The sequence below is a fragment of the Haemaphysalis longicornis genome, unplaced genomic scaffold, assembly GCF_048455015.1.
Source record: "Haemaphysalis longicornis isolate Haplotype H1 unplaced genomic scaffold, Haemaphysalis longicornis Haplotype H1 scaffold_1, whole genome shotgun sequence".
Lineage (NCBI taxonomy): Eukaryota > Metazoa > Arthropoda > Arachnida > Ixodida > Ixodidae > Haemaphysalis > Haemaphysalis longicornis.
The window spans coordinates 434,114,448-434,133,924 of record NW_027526203.1 but is presented as its reverse complement, the minus strand read 5'-3'; the positions used below and the strand labels follow the sequence as shown (position 1 = coordinate 434,133,924).

Below are 19,477 nucleotides of genomic sequence, written 5' to 3'. Positions count from 1 at the left end.
CAGCCTATTTAAGTCCACTGCAGCATAGAGTGCCATCTTTGGCGCGCCAATAGCTGGCCGTCGTGGGCGCCGCCCTTGCAGCTAGCGACGTTCCTCCCCTACTTGGCTTAGCTCGCCATAAGGCTTCTTTTTTGTCTCAAAGCCAGAATCAACCAAAAAGGATGAAATACAGGAGGGCTTGTAGCTGGGCTAGTTGGTCGATTGTATGGATTGTACAGCGCTAATACGGGACAAAGAACCTGTGTTTGTTACCCTTCACTTTGTCCTGTCTTAGCGCTGTTCAATACGTGTAATGAATGGTAACGTCTTTTTCTTGTTCATCTTGCATGAAGCTTCTAAATAATACCTGACAAATAAATCTTTTTGGAACTTCAATTTTATAATAACAGAGCAAATTTCAGTATATTCTACAGTAACATTGTTGATTTTTGCAGCCAGAGGCAGCTTTCCAGCCTGTTCGTGAGCCATGCCAAGGAACAAGTGGAACGTGCCTTCCCGGTACATGACTGAACGCGTGGAATATATTAGTATGAAACTCTATGCACTGCAGGACGAAAGCCTCTTCCAATGACCTCTAACCGCTCCAGTCCTGCGCTACCCGAGTCGGTTATGTGCCCGCGAATTTCTTTAACTTATGCCACCATCGAGTTACCGCTGTAAAGGGAAAATGAGTGAATACAAGCACATGTGGGTTTGTGTGGGATGTGAAGCCGGGTTTCCAGAGCAGGAGCCAAGTGCGTTGCCACCGCGCTAGCTTGGAGCGCTGCCAGAGCGGGGGCAAGAATTAGTGTGGTGCATGCCGCGTGACAAGTGAATGTGACGGCGCGTGAGCAGAGGCACGCGGAGGAGAGCTCTGGCTGTGGGCAAGCTGCCGCGTGAACGGCGGCATTCCGGCCAGTCTTCGCTTCAAAAGACGAAGAAACGGAAGCGAAGAGAGAGAGAGAGAGAGAGAGAGAGAGACCCGCGCGTGGCGAGTAGCATACTGGAGAGGGGTGTAAAGTTTGGCTGTAGCGATACTCCCTCCGTAGATAGTCATGCTCCACTGTGCAACATCTTCCGTGGGAAAGCCAGCTTACAACTACCACGCGTGCACCAAACACAAGTGCTCTGCTAGGAAGAGGCTTTTCAGGGCAATGTAAGCCGTCATATTAAAATACGCAGGTCATAGGACCTTTTCTATTTTTTATGATTTTTTTACACGCGGCAAATTGTCCATTTACGTACTGTCTGCCGCCAGAGACGGTCTTCTGGATTCGAGCCATAAACAGCTTCGCTGTAAAATGAGGCAAACCATCACAAAATGCTGTACACTAGCGAATATTAGTCTGCAAATTCAGACCCTGTTGACCTGTATCCGGACTGTTTACTGGCTATGCCGATTGTCATTGTGGCTTGACAACACGTTAAACGTGATCGTGCATTTCCTGCTAAAAGAAAACGTAATGCGTCTTAATATTTCCAGATAACATTATCGCCGCTTCCCATTTTCATCCTTTTATTCTCACGCGTGATCTACGGCTCCAAAGGACCGGTAAATGCGACGCGTCCTAATCAAGACCGGAAAAAATCAGCCACCGCTCAACTTCGGGTTCGTGACGCAAATGGATTTATCTTCGCCATCCGACAAGAAATTAAAAAAAAAAAATCCCGGCGAACGTAAATCTGCTTATGTGGTTTGAAGGCGAATGCCTAGCGATAATCAAAGCCCCCTTTCTCGTGCTTGCGTCTGCTCTCTTCACACCCACGGCCTATGCCGACTTGTGAAGGGGCCCACCTTTCGCACTATTACAACTGTCTACCTTCAAGATGTCCCAGGCCACAAACCCACTTCCCTTCTACTGCCACTTCCTTGACTTGACCTTGAGTGCCCCTGCCCAAATAAACGTCTCTCTCTCTCTCTTCCCCGTGACACTGCGCAATGCCACGCGCTCTTCGGCGGCCGCCACCGGTGTGACGCGCTAGAGCCTGCGCCATGATTGGCTTAGCAGGCTGTAGGTTTGGGCAAGTTGGTAATCCATGCTGTACTTTAATTGCGCAAAAAAGTAACGAATACATTTCTAGTAGCTACATTTCTAGTAGCACTCTGTCTCGTGTCGCCTCTCCCCAGTCTTCGTTACTTTTTTGCGCAATCGAAGTACCATGATTGGCGTAGCCGCGCTATAATAAAATGTCATTACCTCTACCCGTCATTCACGTGTGCGCCCTTAGTCTCTGACGTAGAGATCGCGCCGCTGTCCCCTTAATTCAACATTGCAAATCCTCAATATTGCTGAACCCCAAACATAGAAAATCCCACCAGGACGAAGCTGGGCTTCCCTCTTTAGCGGATGGAAGGGCTCTGATTGTTTGCGTGACGCGTCAGCGAACAAATTGCACCATGAAGATGTGACGGCAGTACTGGGAATATCGCCGCAGGCCTATTTACCCTATGTCTGCTATGCGCTATGCAGACCACAGCGTAAGTCATCCTACGTGAGTGCGGCTATCCCGTTCTATCCTCCATCCATTGTTGCCAAAAACGTCCACTGTCCTGCCACTGTCATCTTCGCGGCCATTTTTTTAAAGTGGCTGTCGAATTAGTATATTGCTGCAACTTAAAGGAAGCCGGCCAATAGCCGCAAAATCGCTGTAATGACGGAATTCGAGCGCTTGAAGAACGCCAAGACCGGGAAAGAGAGAAAAATCTTTTGAGCAAGTTCTTAAGTTATCTGATGGGTGTAAAACTAATTTTGGTCTGAGGTATCTGATGGGTGTAAAGAAGTAATTTTGGTCTGAGATATTTTGTAGCGCCCTATTTGAAGGACTGGATCTGCTCGACTACGTTCTGGAAGCATTTAAGATTTCTGAAAAAAGTTAAAAAAGGTGTTGCAGGGTTCATTTAAGGAGCTAGAGGGGGTCTCAACTGATTTTATTAGTGCTTGTGCAATGTGAATAATCTCTTTTGTCCCGTCTGCACGCTGGTTTTCATAGAAGTATTCCTAGCCCTGTACTACGGGCTCCTGCTTGCATACAGCACATACAGGCGCAAATAAAAGAGGAAAATCTTGAAACAGGGTTCAATCATTACCTCTACAGGGCACATTTCAATGGTGAAACTGCTGTCTATACGCTGGCGTTTCGTTTCAGAACGACTTTGAGAGATTGTGTCAAGTTACGCTGATGGGCTGTCGCATGCCAGGCTTTCTTAAGAACCTGAGAATCAATCAATCAATCAATCAATCAATCAATCAATCAATCAATCAATCAATCAATCAATCAATCAATCAATCAATCAATCAATCAATCAATCAATCAATCAATCAATCAATCAATTGATTGATTGATTGATTGATTGATTGATTGATTGATTGATTTGTAATCAAAATAGAAATTCGGGCCTGTGAAAGCCTCAGGAGGGCTTGGTGGAGAGTACAAGAGGGGGACGTGTACAATATATTCATTTTAACAATATGCAGCAAAACGAAACCGCATAGAAAATTAATCCTTGAGGAACCCCACGCTACATTGTAGGGTTTAACTTCTAATGTTTACAACTGATACCAACTCCGTACAGTTACGAAGATAATGACTTAAGAGGGTTAAGGGTTAAAAAGGGTCTCTAAAACTATAGTAGTGCAGTGTTTTTTTTCACACAAGATATTAGGGTCATTTCAGTCAAACGCTTTAGACACAGCAAGAAACAGTGGGTGCGCTAATTAATTGAGGCAAAATGCAGCACTTATGAAATCAGATACTTCAGAGCGTCTTGATAAAATAAAACTGATTTAGAAATCAGGCCCGTCGTTGCAAGAAGATGAGCTGCACAAGTGAACTGAGACGGGCTAGTTGGTGCATGATGCCACTTAGAAAAAACAGCGCCAAAAAACGATACGACAGGGAGTAAAGACAAACACTGCGCCGAACTGCCAACTGAGGTTCATTTAGAAGAACAATGAATATATACTAGAATCAAAAACAAGGAGGAGAGAAGGAAATCCATAACACAAACACACAAAAAATGGAAGTTGATTTTGGAAATGAAAGCAGCCACGTGTAATGCGTTGATCATGATCCTAGGTATCTTATCTCCCTGTCGTACAACTCGATAGAGTTGTACGACCGCCTCAGGGAGCACGCAAACACGATACGGACAGGCACTGGCAGCAATCTAGCTGCACACTGTGCAAAGTGCCAGCAATGCAAGATATCCCCACCAGCATTTGACCGCACCGTCATCCTGAAGCGGTATCGCGAGCAGCGCACGAGGGAGATTCACGAGGCTTTCGTCATCCACACATTGGGAGATAGGTGCGTGAGCACACCCTCTATCGAGTTGTACGACAGGGAGATAAGATACTTAGGATCATGATCAACGCATTAACGTGGCTGCTTTCATTTCCAAAATCAACTTCCATTTTTTGTGTGTTTGTGTTATAGATTTCCTTCTCTCCTCCTTGTTTTTTGATTCTAGTATATATTCACTGTTCTTCTAAATAAACTACAGTTGGCAGTTCAGCGCACTGTTTGTCTTTACTCCCTGTAGTATCGTTTTTTGGCGCTGTTTTTTCTAAGAAGATGAGCATCACAAAGCGTATGTTTTTCTCTGGTATAGAGCGCAATAAAAGACTCAGCATGAAAACAGCCTCATTTTTAACACCTGAGAGGATTTGAGTTGAAATAGCATTATTTATTAAGTACAGCAAAACTGATTTTAAGTGTTACACGTTTCTGCAAAGCATGTAAGACACCCCAAACTTCCTCAGCAAATTCTAGCAAGAAGGCGGAATTATCTACGGAGTGAGAGTTGGCAGTGTTCGGTCCAGTGGGGCCCATTTGGTGTGACAGAGTCAAAAGCACGTTAAATTTGTCAGCGAATGTTACGGACTTAGACACCACCAAAAAAATTTTTTTTGTTTCTTTTGCCGTTTTATGCTAACAGTAACTCAATTAATTAATAATTACCCTCATGTCGGCTGTATTAGAAAGAGATTCCTGAAATTTTGTATAAAACCCGCCGCGGTGGCTCGGTGAGCAAGGCGTTGTGCTACTGAGCCCAGCGGCCTTTCTTTCCTGCGTCTTGCAGTGGTTCACCCGCCGTGGTGGCTCAGTGGCTAAGGCGTTGCGCTGCTGAGCACGAGGTCGCGGGTTCGATTCCCGGCCGCGGCGGCCGCTTTTCTGATGGAGGCGAAAAGCAAAAACGCCCGTGTGTACGAGATTTCGGCGCACGTTAAAGATCCCCAGGTGGTCAAAATTAATCCGGAGCCCTCCACTACGGCGCGCCTCATCGCCTGCGTTGCGTTGGCGCGTTAAACCCTACAATCAATCTTGGAGTGGTTCCCTGGAACGTTACTATCCTACCAGAAGTCGATCAGCATAGCGAGTGACCGCCATTTCTGCACCGGGCTTGCGTGTACGCATGCATCGCGCACGCGTACAGACCTTCATTTCGTACACTTTCTTTTCGGCGTCCGCGTGCGCGACGTCTTGCTTTTACCGTCAGGCGTTGTTGCGCAACGCACCTGCATGGAAGCGCGGGAGGTGCGGGCCTTAATAGCGTGCTCCGCTCGTCGTCCCCCGCCTTGGTGCGACCTTCCGGGACACCTCTTGTTTTCCTTAATCCCCGGCCGGCGCAAGGCCGTCCAGGGGCGAAAAGTTTCGTGCTGCTGCCGCAGAATGAGGAGAAAAGGTATGCCGACCCAAGAGGGGAAGCGGGGGAGCCAAATCGGGAAGCGCGTGACGTCGCGACTCGTCGGCGTCGCCAGGGCGACGCGGCCGACGTCAGGCCCGGCGGCTACGTCACGCGGCGCTGCTGGGCCCGCTCGTCCGTGATGCTGCGCCGGCGGCCGATCGATGGGCGCGCGACTAGCAGCAAGAACAAGACGTGTTTCGTAGGCGCGCTACCGCATGTAATTGTAGTGGCGGATTTTCCACGCGGCTGCGCCGAAATGAATTGAAAAATGAAGCCTCTTTGCTCGCGCTCGCTCGCTCGCTCGCCCCCGTCGGCGGAGTCGCGTGCCCTTGATGGGAGCCGAAAACACCCGAAGAACTGTGGGAGGCTGACAGTCAAGCATTTAATTCGCAATGACGTTGGCGGCTCACCTTATTTTTAAATACTCGTTGGCATGCACAGGTGGGGGCTCCTCGTTGTGGGCGCAGGAGCTCCTCTGAGGCGGTGGGCGGGCTGGCCCCGGTTGGGCCTAACGCGCGCGCGGAAAAAAGGGGGAATATGCGCCCATGCTCTAGAATGTTAAACAAGTTGATTATGATGACGATGACGATGACGAAGATAATAATAATAATAATAATAATAATAATAATAATAATAATAATAATAATAATAATAATAATAATAATAATAATAATAATAATAATAATAATAATAATGTTTTTTCTCCACAGAAACGGCAAGGTTTTCCGGGATAAAAACTCGACGTGGACCTTGCAAACTTACGCGGCCCAGCAGTTTAGCGACAGGAATACATCACTCTTATATCCAAGGGAAAAAATATTTCCCTGCTACGTAATTATGAACAAAAATAAGCGGCCTTCCGAACGTTATTTGATGATTACATGCTCATACAAATAGACAATGTGTGCGATTAAAAAAAACAATGATTACATACGGAAGCAGGTACAGAAAACAATGAGAACAAATTTTATGGTAATGTTCATTGACGATGTAAGGAATACTAAAGTTCTGAATGTAATTTGTAGTTATTGCAGGATCGCAACACTGAGCAATGTTCTGTACTGCGTGTGTGGTGTAGCAGCCTCCTTGGGTGTCTAAGATTATACAGGCACAAAACGCTTTTTGAGCAAGTTTAACCAGGAAACAAACAAACTTAAAATGCGGAACTTGTACCAGCGGTCTGCTGGGATGATACTCTGATGATACCAGCTCGAACGACACGCTGTCTGATGCGCCCTTCCCGAGTCCACTCAATTTGCTGCCAAACTCCATTTCGACGTAGTCCGGAGTTTGTAGGCACTGAGACACACACGAACGGAAATGCGCTCATACACACCTACGTGCTGTGTACGTATCATGCGGAGCATTCTCTGGCAACTCCAGCCACTTGGGGATACCTAACTGGCTGGCATCGAGACGGCCCATGCTACACCGAGCCATCAATCGCCGACCGCCTGGCCTGTAATGGGTGCACCCTAGCAAGAGGGGTCTTGTGGTGGGGGAGCAAAGGCTGGTATTTATGCGAAGCGTACTCCCACTTCTCGCATTACTCCCACTCGCACCACCGGTGCTGCGCGATTGCTTTCATCTGCACCGGATCCGCAAGGGAATCCTGCAGTACTACGTGGACCCGGTGAATTGAACAGTCAAATTTGGACCTGGACTTAGGTCTTGCGTAAAATAAAAGTTTGTTCTCTCTCTCTGTGTAAGCATCTGGAGTTCTTATCTGTGCATGCCAAGAGTGCTTCGCATTTAAAAGCAATCATCGTAGATGAATGGAGTTGCTGGCGCACGAGTAATGCCTTGGCACGTTTCTTCGTTCTTTTTTTTTAAATTTTATTGCGAAATCATTAAATGGTCCACTGGGGCGACCAAGCAGGCGTTGCCGTTGGCATCTGAAGCTGAGAAACAGCCCGCGCGTGACTGTGAAATGTTCCGTGGCACGAGCTCAATTTCAATAAAAAGGCAAGTTAAGGGCCTCGCTGCAAGGCAATAACTGCTGTGTGTGCTGTGTTCGGTGTCAGCGACACATGATATCAAGCACGCGCCCTGCTGACCTCAACCAGCGGTGCCACAGTCACGGCAAGTCGCAGCGAAAAACCGGAAAGATTACTCAGGGGCGTTCAAATGTGGATTTATGATTTCCCATTCACAACTCATAAGAAGAGGTTAGGTGCCCCCAAGTTTTTATTTTACAGAAATCATTCTCCAAATCAGTCTAAAAACAGCTTCCTATTTCCTTTTTTTACTACCAAGAGGCGTCGTCTTTCATCCGAGGGTAAATTTAAATCGGGAACGCAGCGAAGTTATTATATATTCTCAAATATGGTGGGATAGAGCTGTCCCGATTGAGAACTTGACGCCTGTAAAATATGCAAGCGTAATACAATATTTTACCGCTGTGATATAGCAACTTCCGCATAAACCAATACTTTGCGTATTTTCTTTAATAAAAATAATGGGAGTAAACAGTAACATCTGGGGTGTGGCAAATAATAAAAGATGCATTCCAGGTAGGCTTACAACGTATCCGATGCGGCTTGTAGCCAGTTTGCGGGTAAAACGAAGCACCACTTCCTTGGTAGTTATCTGATCCAAAAGGCTTGAAGTTGCCGCACTGGCTCAAGCGTTATAAGGAAGATAGGGAAATTATGATAATTGTACGTGTACTAATGCGCAAACATTCTTATGCAGCTTCCACGTTTCAACCAACCTTGCGCTATACTTTGTGGCCCCGAAGGGATGCCTCAACTTAACAGCCTCTTTTTCCGTAAATTTTTGTTTTGGTTGGTTTTCTTTGTTTCTTTGTTTTTCTTTGTTTTTTGTTTACATTTACCATTTTACGATGATTAACTGTCTTCACTTTGTCAAGAAAGCATTTTTGTTCAGATACTGTTCGCATTGGGGTACTCGACAAGAATGTCTGCGCATAAAATGTCGAGTTCCGCAGCTACGAACAGTGAAATCCAGTTATTTCTATGGGAATTCGACGGACTGCTTATGTCGACATACAGCCACACAGTGCAACGAAGAATCGCGTTCATTGGCTGGCCCATCAGTAGCGAGCTGCATTCACCCGCCGCGGTGGCTTAGTGGCAAGGCGTTGTGCTGCTGAGCCCAAGGATGCGGGTTCGATTCCGGACCACCGTGGCGGCTTTTTAGATGCGGAGCATCTTTTGCTCGGGGGGATGTCACTTGTCCGTGCCCCGTCCGCAGCGCCTCTGATGATGATTGTGGCAGGATGCCCCTAGGGATTGCCAAAAAAAAAAAAAAGAAATCCATCACGACATAGCTTCGCGTTCAACCACTGTCGTCATCTTCCCGTAGGGGAACCGCTGAAGAAGAAGAAGGAGAAGAAGACAAAGGTGCTAAGAGAAGGGCGTGTACGTTGCTCTCAGCCGGTGCACCAACGTCAACAATCTTTACCTCACCAACGCTTAGATGCGAAGCATCTCTTGCTCGGGGGCACGTCACTTGTCCGTGCCCCGTCCGCAGCACCTCTGATGATGATTGTGGCAGGATGCCCCTAGGGATTGGCCAACCAAAGAATCCATCACGAGATAGCTACGCGTTCAACCACCGTCGTCATCTTCCCGTAGGGGAACCGCTGAAGAAGAAGAAGGAGAAGAAGACAAAGCGGTGAATAGGAGGGCGTGTATGTTGCTCTCAGCCGGTGCACCAATGTCAACAACCTTTACCTCACCAACACTGACGGAGACTACTGATTCTACCACAGAGACGACAACATCGACAAGAACATGATGGACGACTTTCGGCGCCTCGAGAACCACCGTCTACTCACCGTCACACAACAGTACTTGCGTGCCTTTGCCACCGGTGTGGACGCGGACGCGGAATTCCCTCTGGCGCTACTAAACACCAGATCACTCAGCATAACGGCAACACAATGGAACCACACGGAACCCTCATGGTGCTTCGCATCCTCATCAGGGTTCCCCACGGGAAGATGGTGTAAGTTTTTTTGATGGAGGCGAAAAGCGATAACGCCTGTGTGTGGGAGATTTTGGAGTACGTTAAAGATCCCCGTGTAGTCAAAATTAATCCGGAGCACTACACTACGGCACCCCTCATCGCCTGTGTAGCGTCGGCGCGTTAAACCCCACAATCCACCCAGCGAGCTGCATTCAGTTCTGCTAGTGCAAGTTCAATTTTATGTTTTTTTTCTTTTTAAAACATTGCGTGATTTAAATATTTTTTTAATGGGGGGGGGGGAGCTAATTTACCACGCGGATGTAAAACAAGCGCTTTATATTTGACCTAGACATCCCTGTGGAGTTATGGTAGCCACATACATGGTTACAGCTGCACCTTCTGGGCGAGTGCCTGAAAGAAGCGCAGTTTTTTATTTTGGTTCTGATCAATAGAAAATCAGTGTTGCCAGAGGAGGACAAACCTAGAGAAGAAGTAAATTCGGTCGCCTGGATCTCGTAGCAGCCCGCCAAGCTTGCGTTTAAAGTACTGCAGTCTTAGCCCCGAATAAGCACTGCATCGTAGTCCCGTCTTTATATTTCCGTTTGGGAAAAAGTAGGGCCCGGGTTCGATCCCCAGGACAACGTGCTCACGTCTTTTCGATCACCAGTACAGACAGCTCATGTGTTCTTGTTAGTTTTTTGTACCCCTGAAAGGATTACATACATTTATTGCCCGGCAATCTTAACTTCCGCCAGGCACTTGGAGACGTGATCAAATCCCTTCTTAGAGCAATGCAGTTCCCGGGATCCAGCCGACTGGCGCTGCTTGGACGCCCCTGATGACGCTGTGATTCAGTAAAAGAAGGGCAGTGCCCGAAGCGACCCCAAATTCTCAAGACGACCCTTTACTTACCCCGCACCTATCCAACCCATTTCACTGTGAATGGACACGACGTCTCGGTCTTCAATGAAAGTACTATATTTATTCATTAATTTGGTACGCCTGTGCTACACATGTGCAGGTGAAACAAAACGTAAACTGAGCACGGGTTGGAGAGTTTGAGGGGACTTCTCCGCTTTGTGCCTAGCCAACTACCTCGAAGTGACTTTTCAAGAAAGTCATTCTAAAATAAAAACTGGCCGCTCATACCCTATTTATGGTGGCAGCCGCATAAAATAGAAAGTATTCTAATTCCACGAAGCCAAGATCTGTTTGCTTTTTGGTGTACCTGTACACACGTACGAATCTTCAATGTACGTCGGATCCCGCTTAATGGATTTCGTGGCTGAAACAATCGCATGCGGCGACAGAAATAGGATCCGCATAGTAAATCTTTTGGCGGGATCAGGCAGCGGGTGCTAGTTTAGGGCCCTTGTTACTGATTAGGCGTTGCTAAAAGGCACAAAATGCCTGCAAAAAGGAAATAAAATTATCTCCAAAAACAGCGAGCAATCTGTATCAACATGCGTGTCCGGTCTGTGTACATAGAGGAATTGGATTTTAAAATATCGACGCGCACCTTGGTAAATCTGGCCGGTTTTTCTTTTTTTGTTTGCTTTTCTAGTGCCGCTTTTTTGAGGCCATTTTCTGCTTCCGACCACTACGTGGCGTTGCAACAAAGGCATTTCTTCCACAGCCAAGAAATGGAGACAAAGTACGTTTAGACAAGGCCTTTGCAAAGTAGTACCGCTGGGGGCATGGCTAGTACATGTCATCCTTCTTTAGTGCAAAGGAAACCTTAGGAATATTTAAAGTAGGACATAATCGCCTAACCAAGAGTACCAGCCTTCTTTTATTTAAACATACAGTTTTATGATTTTAGCGAAAACGAATGGAGAACTGCGTAGAAAACGGCGCCAGAAAAAGGCGAGATAAAGGAGAAAAAACAGGTGAAAAAATAGGCGCTGTTTCACTCTGTAGGCTTAAGGGGAAAGCAAGTTCTCTTTGCTGAAACGTAGGCCACAATCGTGCTTTTACCTTGTTCGAAGTTTTTCTTCTCTTGTGTTCTCTACCATCTTCAAAGTTCTACTACTCCCTATATATATATATATATATATATATATATATATATATATACAGAAAGATAGGGCAGCAGTCTACAACGCCAAAGGAGGCATAGGGGTGTGGTTAGGCTCTTTTCTTTTTCACTACGGTTAATGAAGTAAACATTTTTGTTAATATACAGAAGAAAGAAAGAAAGAAAAACACGCGCCCAGAGTGGGGACCGAACCCACGCCTTTCGATTACATGTCGAATGCCTTACCAATTCGGCTATCTGGGCGACTGTGTTCTTCACTTTCTGGACTATTTATATTTACTAGAAGTGTATCTGACGCTTGAGGGTGGTAGCCAGCGCCACTCTGACTACACGGGGAGAAGGGGACCTTCTTTTCAACCCCCGGGGCGTGACTCGAGCGTCTACAGCCTGTCATGAGCGGGTAACTGGTGGGAAGCCCTCTTATGCTACCTAGGCATCAAGGCTGCCAGAACCGAGACCCTCGCTAGGCTTTCGCAGAATAATATAGTAAGGAAATGAGGGGCTCGTTGAGGAAAATACAGAAAGATAGGGCAGCAGTCTACAACGCCAAAGGAGGCATAGGGGTGTGGTTAGGCTCTTTTCTTTTTCACTACGGTTAATGAAGTAAACATTTTTGTTAATATACAGAAGAAAGAAAGAAAGAAAAACACGCGCCCAGAGTGGGGACCGAACCCACGCCTTTCGATTACATGTCGAATGCCTTACCAATTCGGCTATCTGGGCGACTATGTTCTCCTTCACTTTCTGGACTATTTATATTTACTAGAAGTGTATCTGACGCTTGAGGGTGGTAGCCAGCGCCACTCTGACTACACGGGGAGAAGGGGACCTTCTTTTCAACCCCCGGGGCGTGACTCGAGCGTCTACAGCCTGTCATGAGCGGGTAACTGGTGGGAAGCCCTCTTATGCTACCTAGGCATCAAGGCTGCCAGAACCGAGACCCTCGCTAGGCTTTCGCAGAATAATATAGTAAGGAAATGAGGGGCTCGTTGAGGAAAATACAGAAAGATAGGGCAGCAGTCTACAACGCCAAAGGAGGCATAGGGGTGTGGTTAGGCTCTTTTCTTTTTCACTACGGTTAATGAAGTAAACATTTTTGTTAATATACAGAAGAAAGAAAGAAAGAAAAACACGCGCCCAGAGTGGGGACCGAACCCACGCCTTTCGATTACATGTCGAATGCCTTACCAATTCGGCTATCTGGGCGACTGTGTTCTCCTTCACTTTCTGGACTACTTATATTTACTAGAAGTGTATCCGACGCTTGAGGGTGGTAGCCAGCGCCACTCTGACTACACGGGGAGAAGGGGACCTTCTTTTCAACCCCCGGGGCGTGACTCGAGCGTCTACAGCCTGTCATGAGCGGGTAACTGGTGGGAAGCCCTCTTATGCTACCTAGGCATCAAGGCTGCCAGAACCGAGACCCTCGCTAGGCTTTCGCAGAATAATATAGTAAGGAAATGAGGGGCTCGTTGAGGAAAGATAGGGCAGCAGTCTACAACGCCAAAGGAGGCATAGGGGTGTGGTTAGGCTCTTTTCTTTTTCACTACGGGCGCGTGTTTTTCTTTCTTTCTTTCTTCTGTATATTAACAAAAATGTTTACTTCATTAACCATAGTGAAAAAGAAAAGAGCCTAACCACACCCCTATGCCTCCTTTGGCGTTGTAGACTGCTGCCCTATCTTTCTGTATTTTCCTCAACGAGCCCCTCATTTCCTTACTATATTATTCTGCGAAAGCCTAGCGAGGGTCTCGGTTCTGGCAGCCTTGATGCCTAGGTAGCATAAGAGGGCTTCCCACCAGTTACCCGCTCATGACAGGCTGTAGACGCTCGAGTCACGCCCCGGGGGTTGAAAAGAAGGTCCCCTTCTCCCCGTGTAGTCAGAGTGGCGCTGGCTACCACCCTCAAGCGTCAGATACACTTCTAGTAAATATAAATAGTCCAGAAAGTGAAGGAGAACACAGTCGCCCAGATAGCCGAATTGGTAAGGCATTCGACATGTAATCGAAAGGCGTGGGTTCGGTCCCCACTCTGGGCGCGTGTTTTTCTTTCTTTCTTTCTTCTGTATATTAACAAAAATGTTTACTTCATTAACCGTAGTGAAAAAGAAAAGAGCCTAACCACACCCCTATGCCTCCTTTGGCGTTGTAGACTGCTGCCCTATCTTTCTGTATTTTCCTCAACGAGCCCCTCATTTCCTTACTATATTATTCTGCGAAAGCCTAGCGAGGGTCTCGGTTCTGGCAGCCTTGATGCCTAGGTAGCATAAGAGGGCTTCCCACCAGCCTTGATGCCTTGATGCCTTGATGCCTAGGCAGCCTTGATGCCTAGGTAGCATAAGAGGGCTTCCCACCAGTTACCCGCTCATGACACGCTGTAGACGTTCGAGTCACGCCCCGGGGGTTGAAAAGAAGGTCCCCTTCTCCCCGTGTAGTCAGAGTGGCGCTGGCTACCACCCTCAAGCGTCAGATACACTTCTAGTAAATATAAATAGTCCAGAAAGTGAAGGAGAACACAGTCGCCCAGATAGCCGAATTGGTAAGGCATTCGACATGTAATCGAAAGGCGTGGGTTCGGTCCCCACTCTGGGCGCGTGTTTTTCTTTCTTTCTTTCTTCTGTATATTAACAAAAATGTTTACTTCATTAACCGTAGTGAAAAAGAAAAGAGCCTAACCACACCCCTATGCCTCCTTTGGCGTTGTAGACTGCTGCCCTATCTTTCTGTATTTTCCTCAACGAGCCCCTCATTTCCTTACTATATATATATATATATATATATATATATACATATTATAGGCAAAAGATATGAACAACGTTGCGGTTAACTTGTTGATTAGAAATTAGTCAAACAGTTTCGGAAGAGGAACTTCCTTCTTCAGGGACAATTTTACAATGGCATTTATAAGATTGTCCCTGAAGAAGGAAGTTCCACTTCGGAAACTGTTGGACTAATTTCTAATAAACAAGTTAACCGCAAAGTTGTCCATATCTTTTACCGGAACGTTTCTTCGGGCCCGTTGCAAAACTCATCGTCAAATTCTATATATATATATATATATATATATATATATATATATATATATATATATATATATATATATAAGGTTAGTAGAGACAGAGACAAACGAGAAAGACTTAGAAAATAAAAATAAGTTTACTGACGTTTCAGGGAGAGGACTCCCTTTCTTCAGAGTACTCTGAAGAAAGGGAGTCCTCTCCCTGAAACGTCAGTAAACTTATTTTTATTTTCTAAGTCTTTCTCGTTTGTCTCTGTCTCTACTAACCTTATTTTTGTCGCGCTCTGTGTGAGTTTTTATCTTTTCAGTCTATATATATATATATATATATATATATATATATATATATATATATATATATATATATATATATATATATATATATATATATATATATATATATATATAAGACAGAAATAAAGTTTGGCAGTCAAGAAAACCTCGGAAAGCAAAGGGGAGGATATGGTAGGTCATTGAAACAGATACAGAATTTGGAAAGAAAGAAAGTGGAGAAAAAATGCCCGCCAGGTGGTATCCGAACCCACGACCTCCAGAATACGGTCGGCGGGGCTATTTTTCCCTTCCACTTTCTGGGGTATTTATGTCATTTTCTGTGCTTGGGGGTGGTAGCCAGCGCCACTCCGACTGCTCGGGGTGAAGGGGACCTTCTTTTTAACCCCCGGGCCGTGACTCGAGTGTCTACGACATGTCGAGAGTGGTCGACCAGCGGTGAACCCTCTTGAGCTTCCTATGGCACCAAGACTGCCAGAACAGAGGCCCTCGCTGAGCATGTAGCGAATCAGAATAGGAAATGAGGGGCTCGTTGAAAATAAGACAGAAATAAAGTTTGGCAGTGAAGTAAACCTCGGAAAGCTAAGGGGAGGATATGGTAGGTCATTGAAACAGATAAAGAATTTGGATATATATATATATATATATATATATATATATATATATATATATATATATATATATATATATATATATATATATATATATATATATATATATATATATTAACTGGTTCCGCTAAACCCGGAAGATATACTAGCAATACCTTGTACGAATGGCACGGCATACATTGGAATTGTCGGCTCAGGGTTTAACATAGGCAGTCTATTTGCAATAGCGCTGCCTAGGCAATCAACACGGGTAGAAAAGCTACGCAAAAAAGGAGCGCTCGCTTCCCAAAGGGGAAACCGTATTTCGGACGCTAGACCTTCAGAGCACCAGCGACAGAACCGCGCCTCACGGAGCACAGCGCATCGATCAGCTGGACCTTTCGGAGATCGATTATTCGATCGATCAGCGGGTAAGTTTAACGGGGGCTCCGGAAGAGCACATTGTAACATTGTATAGAAGCACATTTAGAGCAAAAATAGCTTTGAGGCCCATACCAGTTATTCCACAAACGCACGTTGCAGGGGGATGAATGCTGATGCGCAGTACACGATTTGTGTACTCTTCCTTGTTGAAGTTCACGTGAAAGTGTCTTAATATAAAGCAGTACTTCTGCAGCTTCAGCTCTGAGTGTGGAGTTCTAGGCCTTCGGGGCGTAGCTGGAGCCAAAACCTGAGCGACTCACAGTACCCATTAGTGACAGCTTTTCGGTACTAGAGATTGGCCAAGGAACTAAACATAAACAGTAATTGTCAAGGTGTCCCCTTCATCACCCCAAGCGATTGGCCAAGAAGCTGAATTGATACCTAGACTAACTTGGCTAACTTTACGTACTCTACGCTCTACTAAACTGTATAAGTTATGACAGGCAGCTCGAGAGCTCGCAGGACAAGTTCAAATGTTTCGCTCGCAGTAGAATGCCTAAACCACTACAGCTTAACAAGTTCAAGGAGCTTCAAGAAAATAGAGAGAATAAGCGTTTTTTTTTTTCGCCAGTTCCGGGTCCTGGTTGGTGATGTTTGTTTCTGACTTTTAGAATGCTGTGAATGATATAAAATGAAGTATACGAGTGCCAGTGTGATCATCTGGTCCCATGCGGGGCCTGGAGGTACCCCACCACTGTTGTGACTTACCGTAACATTAACCAGCATTAACGGCTAGAACGGAGTGTCTATCCACCACCACACCCGCAATTAAGTAAAAAACAATGCTAAACATTTCGCTTACTTAAACAAACACGTTTCCCCACCCAGTCCGGCTCCATATGCAGTTACCCAATCAGCGTCCACCTCAATGCAAGTTCTGTGAAATTTCAGGCTCCCTATACCACATAGTCTGGGAATGTAGCCAAAACCCGAACTTCCCACCCCCTTTCCCTTACCCCGATCTCGAACACTTGGTGACAGCGCTGTCCAGCGCACACCTCGCCGACTAGGTCATGCTGACGGAGAGGGCGGAACGTCCAAAGACGGAGCTTGCACTTCTGTACTAAGAAGCCATACCCACGCATATAAATGCTCAATAAAAGTTTTGCTCTCTCTCTCTCTCTCTCTCTCTCTCTCTCTCTCTCTCTCTCTCTCTCTCTCTCTCTCTCTCTCTCTCTCTCCTCGATCACTGTGCCATGTTATACACACGAATGTCGATTGTTTTATTTCTGTTAATCAGTTTCGAAAGTTCGGATAATTCAGTCTGATCTGCCGTACTTGGCACTTTGATGTTCTTACGTTGGGCAATTAGTTCCTTCGTTTTCTTAGTTTTTTCAGTTTGTTCCCTACATGTTGCTTCTCCCACAGCTATACTGCTGATTCACTGATTGCCGATGTTAGGTTGCCATTTATCCAGTCTACACTGACCTCTTTTTTTATTTGCGATAGACTGCCCGTTGGAATAAAAACCTATTTGCAGGTAGAGATGGGCACCCGTCTGTAGGAGGAAGGCAAGCAGGGAGCGGTGGTGGGGTCCCCAGAGCCACCGCTGGAGGTCGGGGGGTCTTCCAGGATGGAGGCCTGTGCCTCTCAGGCGTCGCTGTCTGGCTGCGTTTAGTGAAGGACACGCCAATATTAGGTGGCCCGCATCAGCTGGTGCGGGCGGCAGGCGCTGTGCAGAAGGGGCAGGTGTCATCGAACGGGTCATGGTAGCGTGGTGGCCACGCCCGTGTCACAGCAGGTGGAAGCGCCACTCCAACGCGAAACCTGCGTAGCAAAACCTCTTACCAGCGAGCAAGTCTGCTGGAGAGGTCCGTTCCACACGGTGGGATGAGGGAACGTGTGGCGCGACACAGATCGTCCTTCCGTTGGAGAAAGCTTTCTATTAGATCGGTTGTTAACATTGGCAGCGGCCAAGGAATAGACGTAGGGTGACAAGCCCTATCCGCTGCAATATGAGCAGGGAGCGTGCTTCGCCGAACACACAAAGAGGGCAGGGGTACGTGTCTAGTAGTGTGTGGATGTCCCTTGAAATCAGGGTGTCGAACCGAAAAAAATACCGGTTCGGTTACGGTTCGGGTTCGGGTGAAATAATTTCGTTCCGGTTCAGTTCCGGTTCGACAAAATCACGTACCGAACCGGTTCGCGAACCGGTTCGGGAGCTTGAACCGGTTCGCGAACCGGTTCGATTAGTTGAATTATCACTAAAATTAGAAAAAAACATTTACTAGTTTAAAACGACCGTCAAATCAAAACACAAACTGACATTCAAAATGGTGCTGCTCCCCAAGGGCAGTGGCGCAATTGCAAAGGAAACTTTAAACAATTAGGAGATATTAGAAAAACACATGAAGTGGCGACGATTTACCACCTTCTTTATCGCTCAGACTTTCTGTTGTCCTAGCAACTATTCATAAAGCCAACGCCAAGAGATATGATGGTGGGATATATTTTCTGTCCTTTCCTTTTTTGTTGAAATCGCAATTGTCGCTATGCAATCGCCCATCACGCTAACCTTGAGGCCTTAAATTTAGTCCTGCGTACGGGCGTGTTCAAATACCAGCGCTTAATAACAATGGCGCACATTTTTTATATTTGTAACAAAACAGAAAAATTCTACAACAGGCACATAAATACTACCAATGAATTATATTATTTGGTAACCCTGAATAATTTGTTAGCTGTCACCTTATCGAATGTGTTAGCCACACTTTTGTTAAAAGTAAGCTTTAGTTACGCTCAGTCACTGCATTATTGCTCTGACCACTGCAATTCCTTTTGCGATACCGAAAGTGTGCATTACAATCAGTATGTCATCGTACCGCCTGAACCCCTACCATCGTTCCGTGTGCTACATTGCGGAATCTTATAACAGGTAATGCGGTTACAAAATGAAAGGGAAATTTGACACGTGGAGCATGAGATGGGACTTTTTGGGTAGACGCTCTTTAATTCGTCCACAGCAGTACTCCCCTCCGGAACGAGTAGCAGTAGAAGCAATGTAGCGAGTTGGGCAAACGGCTTAGCAAACAGCTTAGCCACTGAGCAGCTCCTGCGGTCACACTTGTCAAGTATTAATAATTTGCAGGTGTCGGACCTTTTCAACAAATTATGAAATGCAAAAAGTTTGCACACATCGGGTGTGAGCTTTCGCTGTTGCGCAGTGGAGCACTCCTGCAGCCTGATTTCTCCAATGAAGTCGCAGCTAGGGAAGGGCAAAGTCGTTTTATATCACCTGCAAGCTGCCGAGAATGACATTTCGTTTGGTCAGCTTGCACTACGCTCGCGCCTCCAGCAGCAACAGACCAATGCTACATTGGTGCTCATTCATTTCCCCTGTTGTTACATAAAGCGTGATAGTGTTCAATTGTCTGGAGGGGAAAGTGCGCGAGCAAGTACGAAGTTGATGGTACGGGAAAGAAAAAAAGGCCTGAATTGCATTGACTGTGCAATATCAACAACAGAGGGTCGAACCGTTTCGGCATGAACCGGTAA

General features: G+C 46.2%; 1 long non-coding RNA gene across 1 annotated transcript in view; it reads left to right on the top strand.

Moving 5' to 3' along the window:
* Positions 1–937, top strand: part of LOC144155755 (uncharacterized) — a 42,596-nt gene extending 41,659 nt beyond the window's left edge. Inside the window, exon 3 of the long non-coding RNA XR_013319628.1 lies at positions 435–937. This is a non-coding gene — a long non-coding RNA (uncharacterized LOC144155755). The remainder of the gene's footprint in view (positions 1–434) is intronic.
* Positions 938–19,477: the final 18,540 nt, after the last annotated feature.